The sequence below is a fragment of the Aegilops tauschii genome, chromosome 2, assembly GCF_002575655.3.
Source record: "Aegilops tauschii subsp. strangulata cultivar AL8/78 chromosome 2, Aet v6.0, whole genome shotgun sequence".
NCBI lineage: Eukaryota > Viridiplantae > Streptophyta > Magnoliopsida > Poales > Poaceae > Aegilops > Aegilops tauschii.
This window is the reverse complement of record NC_053036.3, coordinates 447,522,315-447,544,245: the sequence shown is the minus strand read 5'-3', so window position 1 is coordinate 447,544,245 and position 21,931 is coordinate 447,522,315.

Genomic DNA, 21,931 nt, shown 5'->3' with positions numbered 1-21,931 from the left:
TGGCTGGGGTGACACGTGAACAGTGCTCAGGTACAGCCGTCTCGTCGTTCTCTTGTTGGTGTTGGGTCGGGCTGCTGTCGGCAGCCATCTGGTTGGCACAGTCGGCAGCCGGCTGGTCGGTGCAGTCAGTAGCCGGCAGCCGGCCGGGCAGAGCAGTCAGACGGGGAGCCGGCAAGAGCAGCCGGGCAGTCGGACTGAGGGGATTTGCTAGCCCCGATGTCTTGAATTATTGTCTTGCCGTCTTCGGGGTACCCATCGCCAATAACTCTGGGAGTAGCCCCCGAGCCTCCAGGCAACATGGCAAAGTTGGGCGGAGGTTCTTTGGCAGGTGTTAATGTAGTCTCCGAGCCTCCGAGCGAGGAGGGGGCTTCCCCACAGAAATGATCATGCAAAAAGACAAAGTTAGTCCACGCAGATATATCAAATGTTTGCTTCTAGCATTGAAGGTTTTTGCGGAGGGTGCCGCTTCGGTTTCGTCTGAGCCCCCTTAATCATTTTCGTGTTCCCTTCGTTCTTTGGCTTGTGCTCTCGCTTGCCGGGCAGCCGCTCTATGGTCTGTGGTTGAGAGTGGGCCGCGAAGTGGAGTGTACGGTACTCAGAGTCTCGGAGCACATTCGACCGAGCAGATACTTGTAAAGGAAACGGCCGGGTCGCCCGAACCTTTTTTCTTCCCGGACATTTTTCGCGTGGGTGGCCTCCAGCATTCACTCTTGCCAGCCGGACAGCTGCTCTGCGGTCTGTGACTGAGAGTGGGCCTTTGGTACCGCGCACGCTACTAAGCCGTCTGCGGGAACTAACGTCTCAGGCCAAGCTGCCAGCCCCCGGGCCAACTCTGGCTGGCGCCAGCGCGAACGGTGATGCAACTGTAATAAAATGCAGAGATAGCCCCCGAGCATCACTCGAGGTTATCAGTGCTCTCGCGGTGCAAAATATGCGGGTGAGGAGCTCACATTGATTTTCGTGTAGCCGAGGCGGAGTTTGTCGAAGACAGCCGGCACGGCTAGGTGCTCGCGGAGCGTGCCCGCGCACCCGCTGGGTGTATCCTTCGGGCCTCCGGGTGCTCGAAGGAGGGTCCCGGCCAGTTAGGCTCGACCGGCCAGGCGGCGAGGCGTCTTGCAACACCCTTTTTCTCATTTTTTCTCTTCTGCCGGCTGCTACCAGCCGGACAAAACTCTTCTCTTGTCTGCAATCTTCCATGGGGACGCGCCAGCGCACCCACTGGGTGTAGCCCCCGAGATTCGGGCTGACTATTGAGCAGTCGGGCCGAATTTTCCGACAACTACTTTGTCTTCTTCTTTGCGGGGGCGCGTCAGCGCACCCGCTGGGTGTAGCCCCCGAGATTCGGGTCAACTGCTGAGCATTCAGGCCGGATCTCCCGGCAACTATTTTGTCTTCTTCTTCACGGGGGTGCGTCAGCGCACCCGCTGGGTGTAGCCCCCAAGATTCGGGCCGACTGCTGAGCAGTCAGGCCGGATCTCCCGGCAACTACTTTGTCTTCTTCATCGCGGCGGCGTGTCAGCGCACCCGCTGGTGGAGCCCCGAGCCTCCGGGCACTCGAAGAGGGTCCAACCGGTTGGGCTTGACCGGCCAGGTTGCAAAGCGGGGCCAGACTGACGGGCCCCTTAGCCGGCGGTTGGCGGCTAAGCGGACAGGCGGGCCAGTCGGCCGAGCGGCGACGTGGGTAGGCGACCGGAGCAGCTGACGGTACTACAGTCTGCGCAGCCGGCTATGCACGTGGCTGTGCTGCCGGCCACGCACGCGGCCGTGCATTAGGTCATGCAACCGGCCATGTATGCATGCATGCGTATATTTTGTTTTCTCTTTTTTCGAGCCGGCGCAACTTTCTCTCTCTTTCCTCTTTTTCTTTGCCAGCCGGCTGGGCGGTCAGCCCTTGACTTTTTTAGCCGGATCTCGGGCAGCCGGCCCTTTGCTTTCTTTCTTTCTCAGCAGGCAGCCGCGGTGGGACCTGGCGGGGACTCGCGGGGCGCGGCTGGACGCAGGAGCAGCCGGCGGAAGCGAGGCGGAGCCGGCCCGCGCGGCGACGGGGAGCCGGCGGATTCGAGGTCAGGCGGCGCAGGGGAGCCGGCCCTGGGCTGACGCGGGATGCGGAGGCCAGTCGTCGGGGCGGAGCCGGCGCGGGGCGAACGGTCGGCCAGCGCGGAAGTGCGAGCGCGCCCTGGGCAGGCGCACGCGGTGCGGGGAGGCGGCACTCGGCCGGGAGGCGGACGGCGGACACGGCGAACGGCAAGCCGGCCCGCGAGCGGAGACGGCGCGGGAGGCTGGGGCCAGCTTGCGGGTGGCACGCGCGGAAGAGAAGGCGGAGGTGCGGCCCAGGCGGCGGGGAGGACCCGACGGGGGCTCGCGGGGCGCAGCCGGACGCAGGAGCAGCCGGCGAGAGCGCAAGCCGGCGGTCGGGCAGGCGGCCTGGTGCGGAGTCGGCCAAGGCGAGGCCGAGCAGGCCCGACGCATGCCGGGGGGAGGAAGCGGTCCGGGTGCTGGTGGAGCCGGACGGGCGAGGCGGAGCCGGCGGAAGGCGTCGGCACTGCAACGCGGGGGCAGCCGGACCCGGCGTGGAAGGCGGAGGACGCAGGTGCCCGGCGATGCCGCTGGGCGGGTGCGCGGGGAGGCGGAGCTCGCACTCGGAGACGGCACACGCGGCTGAGCGACGCAGCCAGAGCAGTGAGCAGGTGCGGCGAGGTGGCGTGGAGGCCGTAGCCGCTGCTGGGACACGGTTCGGCGCGAGGCACGAGCGTGGCAGTGAGGAGATGCACCAGTGCGGGGAACACGACGGCGGCCCGTTGTGGCCGCGCACGATGGAGCGCTGCGGGCGGCAGCACACACGGGGTTGCACGGAGCAGCTCAAGGACGCATCAGGTGCAGCTTCGCTAGGCAGCGGTGTATAGCCATTGTGCTTGTGTACAGGTCGCGTCTGTCCTGTATCTGACAAGTGTATGGGCGACGTATATAGGGATTATACAAGGATCATCTTTTTTTGCATGGTAATACGTGTCTCGTTTATATCATAACGACCATAGTACAAGTCACGTACATACCGAGTTGATAAAACTGAAAAGACAGCAGAACGCTAGCCTTTGCACACAGGAACATCAGCCAAGAGTAAAATTACAAACAAGACTGAAGAATCCTCTGAGCTTGACACCAACGCCCGTCACCTGCCTCTGGCACCACCATAGCAGCCACCAAAGGAGAAAATGACGGATCACCTCCACACCCGAGCTTGACGCGGCTCCATCGCTGATATGCAGCTTTGCGAACCTCCAAGGTGTTGGGGAACGTAGTAATTTCAAAAAATTTCCTACGCACACGCAAGATCATGGTGATGCATAGCAACGAGAGGGGGGAGTGTTGTCCACGTACCCTCGTAGACCGACAGCGGAAGCGTTATCACAACGCGGTTGATGTAGTCGTACGTCTTCACGATCTGACCGATCAAGTACCGAACGTACGGCACCTCCGAGTTCAGCACACGTTCAGCTCGATGACGTCCCTCGAACCCCGATCCAGCCGAGTGTTGAGGGAGAGTTTCGTCAGCACGACGGCGTGGTGACGATGATGATGTTCCACCGACGCAGGGCTTCGCCTAAGCTCCGCAACGGTATTATCGAGGTGTAATATGGTGGAGGGGGCACCGCACACGGCCAAAATATCGTATATCAAGTGTGTGTCGAGAGGTGCACCCCTGCCCCCGTATATAAAGGAGCAAGGAGGAGAGGGCCGGCCAAGGGGAGGTGGCGCGCCCAAGGGGGGAGTCCTACTCCCACCGGGAGTAGGACTCCTCCTTTCCTCGTGGGAGTAGGAGAAGGGAAGGGGGAAGGAGAAAGAAGGAAGGGGGCGCCCCCCTCCCTAGTCCAATTCGGACTAGCCCATTGGGAGGGGTGCGGCCACCCTTTGGGGCCTTTCTCTCCTTTCCCGTATGGCCCATTAAGGCCCAATACGTATTCCCGTAACTCTCCGGTACTCCGAAAAATATCCGAATCACTCGGAACCTTTCCGAAGTCCGAATATAGTCGTCCAATATATCGATCTTTACGTCTCGACCATTTCGGGACTCCTCGTCATGTCCCCGTTATCATCCGGGACTCCTAACTCCTTCGGTACATCAACATACATAAACTCATAATAAAACTGTCATCGTAACGTTAAGCGTGCGGACCCTACGGGTTCGAGAACTATGTAGACATGACCGAGACACCTCTCCGGTCAATAACCAATAGTGGAACCTGGATGCTCATATTGGCTCCCACATATTCTACGAAGATCTTCATCGGTCAAACCGCATAACAAGATACGTTGTTCCCTTTGTCATCGGTATGTTACTTGCCCGAGATTCAATCGTCGGTATCTCGATACCTAGTTCAATCTCGTTACCGGCTAGTCTCTTTACTCGTTCCGTAATACATCATCCCGCAACTAACTCATTAGTCACAATGCTTGCAAGGCTTATAGTGATGTGCATTACCGAGTGGGCCCAGAGATACCTCTCCGACAATCGGAGTGACAAATCCTAATCCCAAAATACGCCAACCCAACAAGTACCTTTGGAGACACCTATAGAGCACCTTTATAATCACCCATTTACGTTGTGACGTTTGGTAGCACACAAAGTGTTCCTCCGGTAAACGGGAGTTGCATAATCTCATAGTCATAGGAACATGTATAAGTCATGAAGAAAGCAATAGCAACATACTAAACGATCGGGTGCTAAGCTAACGGAATGGGTCAAGTCAATCACGTCATTCTCCTAATGAGGTGATCTCGTTAATCAAATGACAACTCATTTCTATGGCTAGGAAACATAACCATCTTTGATTAACGAGCTAGTCAAGTAGAGGCACACTAGTGACACTCTGTTTGTCTATGTATTCACACATGTATTATATTTCCGGTTAATACAATTCTAGCATGAATAATAAACATTTATCATGATATAAGGAAATATATAATACTTTATTATTGCCTCTAGGGCATATTTCCTTCACAAGGTGGCTCGCCAATAAAGGCGAAGCCATTGCTGTTGAACGAATCAGACCGGGGCAACACCCCGGACACGCCATTGAACTCCAGATCGGGCACCCCCACCCAACTAAGACGTTGGAGGAGGAAACCATACCTGCATGCCACGAACCACGAACCCAGATCCACCATCTTCCAGATGCCGTCGATGCAGACCACAATCTGCATCCGCTCCTGGACTACCTCCCAAGCTCCACGCCGGCGCTGGAGCAAATGCTGTCGCAACAGCGAAGCCCGAGGACACAGGTCCACCATGAGGATGCCGCCATTGCCGCACCATCCTTGCTTGAACAGTCTGGTTTCCAAATCCACCCAAAAGCGGGTCGTCTCGTTGGGGAAGGATCAGAAGATTTATTAGTCGGCGCCGCCATCGCAATCGCCGAAGCCATGACGATGAACAACCCAAAATTCTAAGAAACTAAGGCCTAAAACAATCCACATGCATGGATCCGGCGAACCCCCTCACCACCGACGACCGAGGTCGTCAGCGGAGGGGAGCCGCCGGAGGAAGGCGGCGGAGGAAGTCGCCCTGGCGGCAGGAGGCAATCGCCTTTGTTTTCTTCTCCTGGAAGAAAGAAAGCGGCCTTATACAAGGATAATCTGGGGCTTGTCCGACTTGCATCTGATCATTGTACGAGAGGTGTATGGGCATTGTTTGGGTAGTATCTGTGTAGTGTATGGCCAATGGTTTGACCATGGTTTGACTTGCATCTAACTAGCTTGCATAGATGGTAGGTGAAGGAACGAACGCGCGTTTTGGCCGGAGCAAGGCGTAACGCGGAGGGGAGAAGACGCTAGCGGCGCGTGGATGGCCACGGCCGACCGAAACGAGGCCCCGCACACGCGCGGACAGACGGTCGGCGTTGCGGTGGTGGTGACGAATGCGAGGCCGACGGCGAGGACGCGCCGCCCCTCGCGGCCATTCCGGGGCATGCCGATGTCGAGCCCCCGACCGCTATCGGAGAGACGGCGCGACGCCGCGGTGGTGAAGACGAAGATGGTCCCGCCCGGACTGCAAAACTAGCAGCAGCGCGGTATCATAGTACCGCCCCACGATGGGCGCCAACTGTCGTGGTATTCTTACGGGGGGTGCAAGACGACAGATGCCACAAGGTGGCTTAGTGTGAGGGCAAGACTGCTGTCGGAATATCCAGGGACGGGTATGCGGATAGCACGCGGGGCTTTACCCAGGTTCAGGGCTTTCCGGAGAGATAATACCCCTACTCCTACATGTTTGGGTATATGTGGTATATCTGGTACAGAGTGCTCCTGGAGCTGTATCTCAGCTCAGTGCCATAGGCATCTGGCTTTACATATGCGGGTGGCCGGAGGAGCACAAGTGTGTGCATGGCCGAATGGCATGTGGCCGCATCAAATGGATGAGTGTGTGTGTGTGTGCTAGCTAGCTATCTTGCTAGCTATCATGCATGCGTGAATGTGAGCTCCCCTGGATGGATGGATGGATGCTTGTATATATAGTGTGGCTAGCTTACTATCTAAGCTAAGTGGTGGCATGGGCAAGGCGTGGTGGGGTGTTATACTTGTCCCCTGCGTCACTTCATAAATAGTGCCAGGGGACAAGTGACACTATACATGATGGCTGGGGTGACACGTGAATAGTGCTCAGGTACAGCCGTCTCGTCGTTCTCTTGTCGGGTCGGGCTGCAGTCGGCTAGTTGGCGTAGTCTGCAGCCGCCTGGTCGGTGCAGTCAGCAGCCGGCAGCCGGTCGGGCAGAGCAGTCGGACGGGGAGCCGGCAAGAGCGGCCGGGCAGTCCGACTGAGGGGCTTTGCTAGCCCCGATGTCTTGAATTATTGTCTTGCCGTCTTCGGGGTACCCGTCGCCAATAACTCCGACAGGCATCGATCGTCGAATTCAGCTCCGCGTACATCTTCCGGCACTCACCTTTAGGCGACGTGCTAAACTCATTAAAAAAACTCTCCTTAGCGGGGGACTCACAGCCGAATTATATCCGGTTCGAATTAGAGGCTGATGAATTTCGCTTCCCACCCACCGCCCACTTCATAGCCACTGTCAAATACTTAACCGACATGCTCGACTACGGCTCCGAAGACATCGACGGTATGGACGACGATGCCGAAGAGGAGCAGGGCCAAAACCCGCCGTTTACCGGGCGCTGGACGGCCACTTCTTCGTACGACGTGTACATGGCGGATACACCCAAAGAGAACAATGGCGATAACGAGGAAGATCCAGTCTAGGATAAACCTCCTAAGATACAGCCAAAACACCGACGTCAGCGGCGCCGCTCCAAATCACGCTGTGGAAAAGATAGCGATACCGGCACGAAAGCAAACAATACTCCGGACGAGGCCGAAGACAACGAATACCCTGTTGAGCCAACCTCCGAACAGGACGAACGGGAGGACGGGCAAGTCAACCCTGATGAACAGGCTGTAAACGAAGACTCGAAGGACAGTAATTATCTTCCACTCTCCGAGGATGAGGTGAGCCTCCGCAACAAGGATTTCATCGTGCCTAAGGAACCTCTCGAGCAGGAGCGCTTTAAGCACCGGCTAATAGCCACTGCAAGGAGCCTGAAAAAGAAGCGGCAGCAGCTTCAAGCTGATCGAGATCTGCTCAACGACAGATGGACTAATGTCCTGGCAGCCGAGGAATACGGCCTCGAACGCCCAAACAAAAGTTACCCGAAGCGCAAATTGTTACCCCAATTCGGTGACGAGGCGTTCGAACCCGTACCATCAGCGCGTAATGCGGCTGACCGACCACCACACGGGCGGGATAAAGCGGCACCTCAAGCTGAACACCAGCCCGTCCCACCTCATCGTAAAGGCAGAGATAAAATAGCTCGGGGTTATACATATGACCTGCGGCAGGACCTAAAGAACAGAGCAGGTGAGACCAGATCGATCTATGGATCGCGGGGGGCGCGCCCTGACATGCGACGACGGCCATCTGGCCGGACATGACAAATATAACCACGCCCGGGCCGACAACCACAGACAGACTACAGCCGAGCTACGTCGCAACTTGGCCCGATACAGAGGCGCCGCACACCCCCTTTGCTTCACCGACGAAGTAATGGAGCATGAATTCCCAGAAGGGTTTAAACCCGTGAATATCGAATCATATGATGGAACAACATATCCCGCGGTATGGATTGAGGATTTTCTTCTCCATATTCATATGGCCCGCGGAGATGACCTTCACGCCATCAAATACCTCCTGCTAAAACTCAAAGGGCCAGCTCGGCACTAGTTAAATAGTCTGCCTAAAAACTCTATTGGCAGCAGGGAGGACTTGGAAGACGCCTCCAGATGCTGATGACTTAAGTCACATGGTTCAATAGCCCGGAGAGTCAGCCAGGAAATTCTGGACTAGGTTCCTAACTAAAAAGAACCAGATCGTCGATTGTCCGGATGGCGAAGCCCTAGCGGCCTTTAAGCATAGCATCCGCAACGAATGGCTCGCCCGTCATCTCGGCCAAGAAAAGCCGAAGTCCATGGTAGCCGTCACGGCACTCATGACCCATTTTTGTGCGGGCGAGGATAGTTGGCTAGCCCATAGCAATAACACAGCAAGCGAAGCGGGCACCTCCGAGGCCAAAAATAGCAACGGCAAGCCCCGACGCAACAGCCATAAGCGTCAAAGCAACAGTTACAATACAGATGACACGGCGGTCAACGCTAGATTTAGTGGCTCCAAGTCCGGTCAGCGGAAGAAGCCATATAAAAGAAACAATCCGGGGCCATCCAGCTTGGACCGCATACTCGATCGTCCATACCAGATTCATGGCACCCCAGACAAACCAGCCAATCACACCAACAGAGACTGTTGGGGTTTTAAACAGGCCGACAAGTTAAATGCCGAGAAAAAGGAGAAGGGGTCGCACAGCAAGGACGATGACGAGCAGCCCCGGCCACCGAACATAGGGGGACAAAAGAAGTTTCCCCCCAAGTAAAAACGGTGAATGTGATATACGCTAACCATATCCCCAAGAGGGAGCGCAAGCGCGCGCTCAGGGACGTCTACGCGATGGAGCCAGTCGCCCCAAAGTTCAATCCATGGTCTTCCTGCCCGATCACTTTCGATCGCAGGGACCATCCGACCAGTATCCGTCATGGCAGCCTAGCCGCACTGGTCCTCGACCCAACCATTGATGGATTCCATCTCACGCGAGTCCTCATGGATGGTGGTAGCAGCCTGAACCTGCTCTATCAGGATACAATGTGGAAAATGGGCATTAATCCCTCATGGATCAAACCCACAAGGACTACCTTTAAAGGAGTCACACCAGGTGTAGAGGCCCATTGTACGGGCTCAATCAGACTAGAGGTTGTCTTCGGATCCCTGGACAACTTCCGAAGCGAAGAGTTGATCTTCAATATCGCCCCCTTCCGCAGTGGCGATCACTCACTGCTTGGACGAACTGCATGTGCTCGAATCAACGCGGTGCCACACTACACTTATCTCAAGCTCAAGATGCCCGGACCACGCGGGGTCATAACAGTCAATGGAAAGACGGAACGCTCCCTCCGTACCGAGGAGCACACCGCTGCTTTAGCAGCAGAAGTATAGAGCGGCCTTTTCAAGAAGAATTTTAATTCGGCGGCCGAGCTCCCAGACACTGTTATACGAGTCCGGACTACTCTGCAACAGGACAGCCCAGCTCGTCAAGAGCTCGACTAGCAATCTGGCCTCCGTCCTAGTCCCGACCAAGTGGCCTCGTTCGTACCACGCGTACATAACTACACACTCAAAATACCATGGGCATAGACGGAGGCATGACTAGATGGTGATCCATAATACGGCTCGACCTCCCCTGGACACACATACTTTCACTCTTTCTCTTTTCTCCCTTTTAGGTTTCTTTTCCACAGGTCTTCCCTGATGGCCTGATCACGGTCCTTTCGAAGGATAGATACACCAAGACGGCAAGAAGCACGGACGTATAGGGGAATTTCTAGGTGGTCTCTTTAAAAAATCACTCTACCTGTTTTCAGGACCCCCACGAAGCTCTCCCTTGGTCGTGGCATATTAAATAGCCCTGCTGCTTATTGCACTACTTGTACATATACGCTTTGATGTATTAATCAATCTATAATGGAAACAGTTTGCGGCCCAACTTCTGTGACACTAGCTTGCTATTCTTCTTTTTGTTAATCTTATTTCACCCGTACACTTTGGTACGCTTTAATCCGCTAGGGGCTTCATTGCCACCCCACAATACGGCAACAAAGTCCGAACACTTTTTTACAGTCTAGTTCGGCACCCCAAAATTAGCATTATATGCGTGGGCTCTGAATCATGTCTTTGGTCAATAGTTGGGTTGCCTGGCTCCTGTGCTTACTACCTTACGTTCCGTTATATCGGCTAGGGTAGTAAAGGGAGAACTACTGCGAGCGTGTCCTGGTTTATCCAGATGAGCACCTTAGTACAGAAAGCCGAAAACTGACTGTCATGATGCGGCGAGAGCCGGTCAGCTCTTCGAAGGTTTCAAATCTTTAGCATTTTTTCCGCATTATGCGATGGATCGGTTTTTACCCCGATCAGGTGTTTATAGCACCCCAGTTCGGATACTAGGGGCTGCGCCTGCTAAAGCCACATAGTCCGATTGCCTGGTTCGTTGCGCTAAACACCTCCTTCAAGGACGAAACAATTGGATCAAGAGTGTTTGGAATACATCCCAAACACCCCCGTATTATCTTCGTGGGGGCAGAAGCCGATGACTAGCCAACTCTCAGATTTCATAAAAACGGCCGCATAGGAGGTAAATTTTTAACAAACATTATATTAGATAATCGACTTTGTTTCATAATACAGGGTGGGGTAATATGAATGTACTCATTCATAGATCACATCTTTCGCACACTGTGCCGCCACAATGCGGGATCCCTCCAGGACATTGTCAAAATATAGCTCGGGCGTGCTGTGCTCCTTGCCCTCGGGCGGTCCCTCGGTCGCGAGCTTGACGGCGTTCATCTTCGCCCACTGCATCTTGACATGGGCGAAGGCCATCCGCCACCCTCGATGCAAACCGATCGCTTGATAATGTCAAGCCGGGGGCAGGCATCGACCAGCCGCTTCACGAGCCCGAAGTAGCTGCTGGGTATAGCCTCGGCCGGCCACAACCGGATTATTAAATCCTTCATGGCTAGTTCGGCGACCCTATGCAGCTCGACCAGCTGTCTTAGCTGGTCGCTAAAGATCATCGGATGTTCTGGTGCAAGGTACTGCGACCAAAACAGCTTCTCCGTTGAGCTCCCCTCTTTGGCTCGGAAGAATTCCGCAGCATCAGAAACACTGCACGGAAAATCCACAAACGCCCCTGGAGAACTCCAAATCCAGCTTAGTAAGAGGTACCTCTTCTCCACCTATTTTCTCTACATAATGAAGGCCTTACCCGCCGCAATCTTTTTGGCCTCTTGAATCTCCTGGAGAGCGCCCTGGGCTTCAACCCGAGCATCTTGTGTGCTTTGGCGAGCCTTGGCGAGTTCGGTCTCCTGAGCCGCATTATCGCGCTCCAAGGACTCGCATTTCCTCACGGCATCTTGGAGCTCTTGCTGGACCTCACCGACCCTGGCCTCGTGCTTTTCGCGGGCGGCTTGTTCCTTGGTAGCTTTCTCCTTGGCCTCGGCCAGCGCCTTTTTCAGGGCCTCGACCTCGGTCGCCGCTCCTACAAATATCATGGCACTATGGTCAATACACATCTTTTAGTCTTTCTGAATATACAGCAGGTCATTACATACCTTGCTTATCCTCTAGCTGCTTCCTTTCTTGGCCGAGCTCCACCTTGGCTCGCTCCAGTCTCTGCTTCAGTCCGGAGACTTCGGCAGCGTGGGACGTCGCAGTCAGCAACGATGCCTGCTTAATCACACAGACGCATATGGTTAGTCTCCGGTGAAGATTCTTTGATCCTCTTTCCGACTTTTCTTTCCTAACACCGAATAGAGTCTCAGGGGCTACTGTCTATACTGTGACATTCCTTTTACATAATCGCGTTGCTTACCTCAAAGCCTGTTAGAAGGCTGGTGCAGGCTTCGGTCAGTCCGCTCTTCGTGGACTGAATCTTCTCAATCACAGTACCCATGAGGGTACGGTGTTCCTCCACAATGGGAGCACTTTGCAGCGCTTCCAAGAGAGCATCCGGTGCCTCTGGTTGGACAGAGGTCATCGGAGGCATAGGCACACCTCCTTCTTTCGAAGGAGGCTGCTCGCCGGACCCCGAAGCCGTATAAGTCTCCGAGACCGTATTCGGCTGGGGGCCGAACTGAATATGCCCCCCATCGCTGTTGGTGTCAAAACCGGCGGATCTCGGGTAGGGGGTCCCGAACTGTGCGTCTAAGGCGGATGGTAACAGGAGGCCGGGGACACAATGTTTACCCAGGTTCGGGCCCTCTCGATGGAGGTAATACCCTACTTCCCTCTTGATTGATCTCGATGATACGAGTATTACAAGAGTTGATCTACCACGAGATCGTAGAGGCTAAACCCTAGAAGCTAGCCTATGATGATGATTGTTGTTGTCCTACGGACTAAACCCTCCAGTTTATATAGACACCGGAGGGGGCTAGGGTTACACAGAGTCGGTTACAAGGGAGGAGATCTACATATCCGAATTGCCAGGCTTGCCTTCCACGCAAAGGAGAGTCCCACCCGGACACGGGACGAAGTCTTCAATCTTGTATCTTCATAGTCCAACTGTCTGGCCAAAGTATATAGTCCGGCTGTCCGAGGACCCCCTAATCCAGGACTCCCTCAGTAGCGCCTGAACCAGGCTTCAATGACGATGAGTCCGGCGCGCAGATTGTCTTCGGCATTGCAAGGCGGGTTCCTCCTCCGAACACTCCATAGAAGATTTTGAACACAAGGATCGTGTCCGGCTCTGCAAAACAAATTCCACATACCACCGTAGAGAGTATAAAATCCCACAAATCTAATCTGCCGACAAATTTCATAGCCTGACATCACGCCACGGCCCGGTCATTATTCAAACCGTTTTCTCAACCAGCTACTGCACATATTGCGAGGCGGTTTTCTTGGCACGTTTTGTCGAAGCAGGGATCGTGTCCCCTTATAACGGGATTCTCATCAATACGGGTGTGGGTAACCCGACCGCGCCATCAATCACGGCGCTTGGGGAATAAGCGTGTTTACCAGGCAAGTGGGGAGGCGCACAGTTTCTACTGCCCTTATAAAGGGACAAGGACTCCTCTTTTTCACCCACGCCTTCTTCTTCCCCTGCCCACTCATTCTCACGCACTCGAGCTCCAGCGCCCAAGTTCTCATCTTCTCCGCGAAGCCATTCCAAACATGTCCGGAGCGGGGAGCAAGTTGATGGTCTCCTCCATTACGGAGGAGGACATCACGAAGCTCCGGGAAGCCGGATACCTGGCCGCAGACATCGCGCACCGGCTCCCAGACACGGGGCAGATCGTCCCTACTCCAGAACCCCATGAGAGGGTTGTATTCCTTACCCACTTCGTCCGCGGGCTGGGATTTCCCCTCCACCCGTTTGTCCGCGGGCCCATGTTCTACTACGGACTGGACTTCCATGATCTGGCCCCTAATTTCATCCTCAACATCTCGGCGTTTATCGTCGTGTGCGAGGCCTTCACTACAAAAAAAGACACATCCATGACATTTTGGGCCGAACAATTTTTTTCTGTCATACATATGACACTTCTATGACGATAATTGTGACAAAACCCGGTATCATCATAGATGTGGTGGGCTCCTACTTCTATGACAAAAAATCATGACAGAAAATGGGCTTTTCGTCCTGGGCGGGCCGGAGACGCAGCTGCATGACATTCTTTGGGCCGTCCATGATGGAAAAAACCGTGGTAGAAGTGAGGGGGAGGAAAATTTCGGGGAGTTCCCGGTTACGGTGGGAGGTCGGGGGCCTAGCGATGCGCGTTTCTCTCGTACACATACGCGCGTGTGTGCGAGGCATTGGCTCTAACTGAACCCGAGCGAGGCGTTGGGCTCTAACTGAACCCGAGCGATTGCACTGCAGGCTACGCGTTACTGAACCCGAGCATCGATCGATGGCTGTTAACTGAACACGATCGAGCGATTCCTTCGCTACTGCTGCTAACTGAAGCCGATCGATTGGACGAACAGTGAGCGTTGCGGGGGGAGGGGGGTTGGATGAACAGTGAGCGGTGGCGTTGCCTCTGGATGAACAGGACCCCGTGGTGTGGATGGCTGGATGAACAGTAGACGGTGGAGGGGTGCCCGTGGAGGGGTGGTTAAACAGGACCCTGTGGTGTGGAGGGCTGGATGAACAGTAGACGGTGGAGGGGTGGTTGAACAGGACCCCGTGGCGTGGAGGGCTGGATGAACAGTAGACGGTGGAGGGGTGCCCGTGGAGGGGTGGTTGAACAGTAGCCGGTGAAGTAGCGCGCGGTGGAGGCTGGATGAACAGGAGCCCGTGGAGGCTGGAGGAGGTCGACGGTAGCCCGTGGAGGCTGTAGGAGGTCGACGGTGGAGATGAACAGTATCCCGTGGAGTCCCGTTTTGCGGTACGCCACACCCCTGCCGATGAACAGGACCCCTGTTTCTACCGTAGGAGGTCCGTTTCGTCTGTTTTGCAGTACGCCACACCCCTCCCGATCAACAGGACCCCCGTTTCGACCGTAGGAGGTCCGTTTCGTCCGTTTTGCGGTACGCCACACCCCTCCCGATCATCAGGACCCCCATTTCGACCGTAGGAGGTCCGTTTCGTCCGTTTTGCGGTACGCCAGACCCCTCCCGATGAACAGGATCCCGCTTCAAACATGGCCGGTCGAACACAAGGCCGTTTCCTCCGTTCTGCGGTACGCCAGGCCTCGTTTCCCTCGCCTTTTCCGTCCAAGCCCTCCTGATGAACACGACCACACATTCCGTTCCGACCCAGCCGGTTGGCTCCCACGCGTTCCGTTGCCTCCCGATGAACACGACGCATTCCGTTGCCTCCCCATGAACACCACGCATTCCGCTGCCTCCCCATGAACACGACGACGACGCTGTTTCTCCGTTCTGACCCAGCCATGTCAACGAGCCCTCGCCGTACGTATGCGCGAGTAGGCGTTCGAGACCCCGCCCGTATGTACACATACGTGGCCGTATTTTCTTTCTTGCACCCTGGCCGCTGTACGTACGTGTACATGCTACGTGCGCGCCTCTACTACGACACGTGCACGCCTCTACATCCACCAGCATATATGTACGTACACGTTCGCGACCAGAATGACAATGCTACGTACGCTTCGACCAAGTGGGTCCCGACTGTCAGGCACTTCCTTGCGTGCGAAGATGTAGCTGGTGGGTCCCACCAGTCAGGGGGGCGAATCGTTTTGTATTTTTGCCCAGACGCACTTCCTTGCATGCGAAGGTGTAGCTGGTGGGTCCCAGCAGTCAGGGGGAAACGTTTTTTTCACGAAATACGGTGGCCCGTCCGGTGGTCATCGCTGTCAGGTGGAGGAATAATTATTTTGCGCGTAATAAGGAAGCACTTCCTTGCTGCGGCTGTGGACCCAGCTGTCAGCGTCTCCACGCACAATACTCTTCCGATGGAAGTCGGTCGTTGACCACATTGACCACGCCGCGCCGAGAGCACCACGGCGGTCGACGACGGCGAGGCCTAGGAAGGGGACGACACGGAGGCAGGGAAGACTCGGCAGTTGTTTCCCACGCGGAGGGGAGTACGACTGTACGAGGGTTTACTGGTTCGTCTGCCGTCGCCGGAGAATAACAACATGTGTGGGTGAGTAGAGGGATGGCTAGGCCAGCGATGGGAGTACGGTGGGGCGGTGAGGCCTGCGCGGCAGCACAGCCGACCGCGGGGAGGAGGGAGCAGGCAGTCCCGCCGGCGCTTGTTTGAGCAGTTGGAGCAGGAAGAGCAGAGATTGAAGAAGCACGACGGCCGTTGGATGGACATCCAACAGTTAGTGCTTGTGCGTCAACCTTTTTTTAGGAAAGCCTCAAATCTGTGGAAAACAGCATACAACCCATCTGCCATTATTTCTAATAATCTACAGCCCATTTGCTAATTCTTAAGGTTTTTTTGGAGCCCATATTCTTTTTGTTAGCATTACAGCCCATATTGTGGCCACGGTTAAAAAATTATACGAAATTTTGCATATTTCGGTGCGGTCCGAGCTGTTTTTAATCCCGAAATTTCGACTCACATTCAAACTGATTTTAAAAATAAATTTATATCAATATAAAATCCGACAAATTCTCCACGCATAAAAATTAATGTAATTTAAAATCTTGAAATGAAAATAAAGATATTTGAAACTAATTGCCGGTTTGATGTGTTTTAAAAATGTACAACCCATTTCTCATTACTGATGGGCCATTTTCTCGGCCAGCCGAATGAAAGCTCTCCTCGTCTTGAAAGATTTGCAGCCCAACAGGCCTGACAACGCGACTTACTTGGCAAATCACAAAAAAACTGGGTTATGGCCGTGGACCCAGCTATCAGGCTCTCCACGTACAGTACTCTTCCGATGGAAGTCGTTCCTTGACCATGTTGACCACGCCGCGCGGAGAGCACCACGGCAGTGGACGACGGCGAGGCCTAGTAAGGGGACTACGTGGAGCCGGGGAAGACGCGGCAGTGGAAGCCCGCGCGGAGAGGAGTACGAGGGTTCACTGGTTCGGCTGCGGTGTGAGGCTGCCGTCGCCGCAGGGCCTGGCCAGCGGTGGCAATAGTAGGGGGCGGTGAGGCCTCTGCAGCAGCACAGCCGGCCACGGGAGGCAGGAGCATGCGGCACGACCGGCGCTGCTTTGGGCGGCTGGAGCAAGAAGACCAGACGTTGAAGAAGCACTACGGCCCTTGGATGGACATCGTACGGTCACTGGAGCTAGAATCGTTCATATTGACTAAGTTGACAAAGCCCTTCGTCCCCGTCAACTTAGTAGGCCCACAACTCAGCCTCCCATCAAGGTGGGTCCCAGCTAGCCGGGGGAGTATTCATTTTTTTGTGCGTAATAAGGAGGCACTTCCGGTGGGTCCGAGCTGACAGCGGGGGGAACGTTTTTTCGCGAAATACGGTGGCCCGTCCGGTGGGTCCCAGCAGTCAGGGGGAAACGATTTTTTTCGTAAAATACTGGTGGCCCGTTCGGTGGGTCCCCGCTGTCAGGTCGAGGAATAATTATTTTCCGCGTAATAAGGAGGCACTTCCTTGCGGCTGCCGTGGACCCAGCTGTCAGCCTCTCCACGTACAGTACTCTTCCGATGGAAATCGGTCGTTGACCACATTGACCACGCTGCGCCGAGAGCACCACGGCGGTGGACGACGGCGAGGCCTAGGAAGGGGACGACGCGGAGCCGGGCAAGACGCGACAGTGTATGCCCACGCGGAGAGGAGTACGAGCGTTCACTGGTTCGACTGCGGTGTGAGGCTGCCGTCGCCGTAGAATAACAGGGGTGTGGGTGAGTGGAGAGATGGCCTGGCCAGTGGAGGGAGTAGTATGGGGCGGTGAGGCCTCCGCGGTAGCACAGCCGGCCACGGGAGGCAGGAGCAGGCGGCACGACCGGCGCTGCTTTTGGTGGCTGGAGCAAGAAGACCAGAGGTTGAAGAAGCACTATGGCCGTTGGATGGACATCATACGGTCACTGGAGTATTGACTAAGTTGACAAAGCCCTCGGTCCCCGTCAACTTAGTAGGCCCACAAGTCAGCCCAACAATATGGTGGGTCCCAGCTAGCAGGGGGTATTCATTTTTTTCGGCGTAATAAGGAGGCACTTCCTTGCATGCGAAGATATAGTTGGTGGGTCCGACCTGTCAGCGGGGGAACATTTTTTCGTGAAATACACAGGCCCTTCCTATGGGTCCTAGCTGTCAGGTGGAGGAATCATTATTTTTCGCGTAACAAGGAGGCATTTCCTTGCGTGCGGCCGTGGACCCAGCTGTCAGCCTCTCCACGTACAGTCCACTTCCGATGGATGTCGTTCATTGACCATGTTGACCAGGCCGCGCCGAGAGCACCAGGGCAGTGGACGACGGCGAGGCCTAGGAAGGGAACGACACGGAGCCAGGGAATACTCGGCAGTTGTTTCCCACACGGAGGAGTACGAGGGTTTACTGGTTCGTCTGCCGTCGCCAGAGAATAACAACATGTGTGGGTGAGTAGAGGGATGGCTAGGCCAGCGATGGGAGTACGGTGGGGCCGTGAGGCCTGCGCGGCAGCATAGCCGGCCGCGGGAGGAGGGAGCAGGCAGTCCCGGCGGCGCTTGTTTGAGCGGCTGGAGCATGAAGAGCAGAGATTGAAGAAGCACGACAGCCATTGGATGGACATCCAACAGTCACTGCTCTCGTGTGTTGACTAAGTTGATAGGGCGTTGCGTGTGCGTCAACCTTTTTTTTATGAAAGCATACGCGTCAACCTGTAGTAGGCGCACAAGTCAGCCTCAAATCTGTGGAAAACAGCATACAACCCATCTGCCATTATTTCTAATAATGTATAGCCAATTTGCTAATTCTTAAGAATTTTTTTGGAGCCCATCTTGTTTTTGTTAGCATTACACCCCATATTGTGGCCACGGTTAAAAAGTATACGAAATTTTGCATATTTCGGTGCGGTCAACTGTTTTTAATCCAGAAATATCGATTCACATTCAAACTATTTTGAAAAATAATTTATATAAATATAAAATCCAAATAATTGTCCACGCATAAAAATCAATGGAATTTAAGATCTTGTAATGAAAAAAAATTGAAACTAATTCCCGGTTTGATGTGTTTTAAAAATGTACAGCCCATTTCTGGGCAAACCGAATGAAACTCTCCTCGTCTTGAAAGATTTGCAGCCCAGCAGGGCCGATAAAACAAGTAGGCCTTGTTTGGGTATTTCTTAAAAAAAATTAGAACTGGGCTAGCCATTTTCAGCAACAAAAAAACACAACTGGGCTCATGATGTGGTAAACATAAATAAAACCCTGGCTAGATGGGCCACAGCCCCCGCACAGCCCCGTTGTTACCCTGATCCGTCGCTAAAACTAGTATAAATAACAACTGCTTGTTCCTCAAAAAAAAAACTGCGCGACTTGCTGGGTCCCTGGTGTCAGCCGCTCGTAGTGTAATTCTCTCGTTTATTGACTACGTTGACAATGGCATGAGCCCCAGATGTCTAACCATTAGGAGGAACCATATTTTTGGGCTTGTACTATAGAGGCACTTGCTTGCGTACTGCCATGACGCTGGTGGGTCCCTACTGTCATCCTCTCCACGTACAGTCATCTCCTTGTTCCTCTTGGTTGTTGACGACGTTGACAATGCAAGAGGGCGGCGCACCGCGCACGGCGAGCGAACCAAGGCCGCAAGGCAGACGACGATGGCGAGGCCTCGGACGGAACGAACAGGAGCTGTTGAAGATGCGCCGGTCCAGTCGCAGGCGGAGGGGAGTACGAGGGTTGACTGGTTCGGGCGCGGGTGCGTGTTGGGGCTGACGTCGCCGGAGAATAACAGGACGTGTGGTGGAATAGAGGGAGGGACTGGCCAATGTTGGAGGGTACGTACGGTAGGGCGGCGGAGGCGCAACCAGCCATGGGAGGCGGGAGCAGGCGGAGCCGACGGGGTGGTTTGGTTTGGGCGGCTGGAGGAAGAAGAAGACAAGAGATAGAAGAGACACGACAGATGTTGGATGTCAATCCAACGGCTGGTAGGCAGAATCGTTTGTTGACTGGCTAGTAAGTCGACACCACCTTGGATAGGCTATTTCCCCGCGGGTCCCAAATGTCAGAATCCAAATCTGTCACGGTCATGCAGCCTTTCCTATGAAAATTTACAGCCCATTTGATGTGCTAGTTCGAAATAAGTTTGTGGGTGTTGGTGGGGGCTAATCACTTGGCTTCTGTAATGCACAGTGAGCTCAAGCAGCCGGTGAGAGTGATGTTATTTCCCTTGGTTGGGATTTGTTACAATATTTCACTCTAAATTAAACGAATGGCAAGCCATTTGCCTTGTTTCAAAGAAAATATGACAGTCACAGCCGAGTTGAAAAGGGCAGGAACATCTAACTCCAGCTTACAAACTGTACAAAAGCACGAGGGTTAATTGTTCATCAGGTTTACAAAAAAAACCAGATTGAAAAGGGCAACAACATCTAACTCCAGCACTATTTTTGGCAGTCACAGTCAAATGGATCGGTCAGGTCCATAGAATGAACATCCTGGGTCGTAAAATTTACTGGATTATGACCACAATATGTTGTAAATAGAAGCCCGGCACGTTCAGAAGCTCTTTTGCCCACCTGAAACTCCTTTTTTTGCTCTTCGACATACCCATCCGTCAAAAGCATGCTACTGATAAACTTAAGCCTGATGGACAATAGTAACCTCGCATTCAGCAGGAAGAATGTGACAAATCTTGTGTTTGGACGGTTGGCTACATATCGTTCTAGCGTTATTGTCTTCAATCGAATCTCATGCGAAGTGAGAAAATCCGGATGCTTACGAATCCACCGATTGGTTATAACTTTCTTACCCATGTCTACCTCCGCGTCTCTCCAATGAAAGGCACTCGTCGCTTCGGTATCAAAGGGAAGCTTGCCCCTAGATACGTGGGTCCTTTCAAGATCATTGGCAAAAGAGGCGACCTCGCCTATCAACTTGAGCTTCCTTCCAACTTCGTGAATGTGCATGATGTGTTCCACGTGTCACAGCTCTGCAAGTGCTTCCAGACGCCTGAGCGCACTATCAACTTCGAAGAGATTGACCTCCAAGAAGATTTGTCTTATCATGAGCACCCCGTGGCTATTCTTGAAGAAACTGAGCGCAAGACTCGCAACAAGTCAATCAAATTCCTGAAAGTGAAGTGGTCGCACCATTCCGGCCGGGAAGCCACCTGGGAACGCGGGGACCATCTCCGTTCCGAATATCCGGAGTTCTTTCAGTCCTAGATCTCGGGACGAGATCCTCTCGTAGTGGTGGAGTGTTGTAACACCCCGCATGTAACTTTCCATACTTGTAACTCCAACTCTTGCCATTTTCGGCTATGTGTTATGATATTCCCTCCGTGGTCGGGTTTTGTTTTTTGTTTTGTATTTTGTTCATGTCATGCATTTCATACCATGTCATCATGGGCATTGCATTTGCATACGTGTTCGTCTCATGCATCCGAGCATTTTCCCCGTTGTCCGTTTTGCAATCCAGCGCTCCTATCTCCTCCGGTGCACCCCTCTTGTTGTTTTTCGTTTGCGGGTGTCTAACGTTCTCGGAATGGACCGAGGCTTGTCAAGTGGTCTTAATATACCACCGGTAGACCACCGGTCAAGTTTCGTTCCATTTGGAGGTCGTTTGGTACTCCAACGGTTAACCGGGCATCCGCAAAGTACATTTGTGTGTTGCAGCAAAACCCCCTCAAAAACCAGCCCAAAACTCACCAAACTCTCTTCCATGCTCTAGGTCGTTCGATCACGATCGTGTGGGCGAAAACCGCACCTCATTTGGACTCTCCTAGCTCCCTCTACCTATATATTCACCTCCCCTCCCGAGACATTCGCAGTCCAAACCCTAAAAATCGCCCTCCGGCGCCGCCGGACGTGTCCGTACGTCGCCGGACAAAGCCGCTGCCGCCTCCAGCCACTCACACGCCGCCACGTCACCCCGTACCCCGCGCGCCGCCGAAGCCCGCGAGGGCCCAGCGCCGGCCCTCCCGGCCCGAACCGCCGCCGCCCGTCCTCTCTCCTCCACCGCGGCCCCGCGCCGGCCGGCCACCGCACCGCCCGCCGTCGGCCATCACCGCCGCCTCGCCGTGCGCCGCCGTGCGCCTCCGCCCGGAGCCTCCTCTTCCGCCGCCGCGCCGCGCCCTCCCCTCTCCGGCCTCTCTCTCCTTCCCCGAGCGCCGCCTCCCCGCAGCTCCGGCGAGTGTCGTCGACGAGCACGAGCTCGGCCCTCGAGCTCTTCCCCGATCTGGATCCGA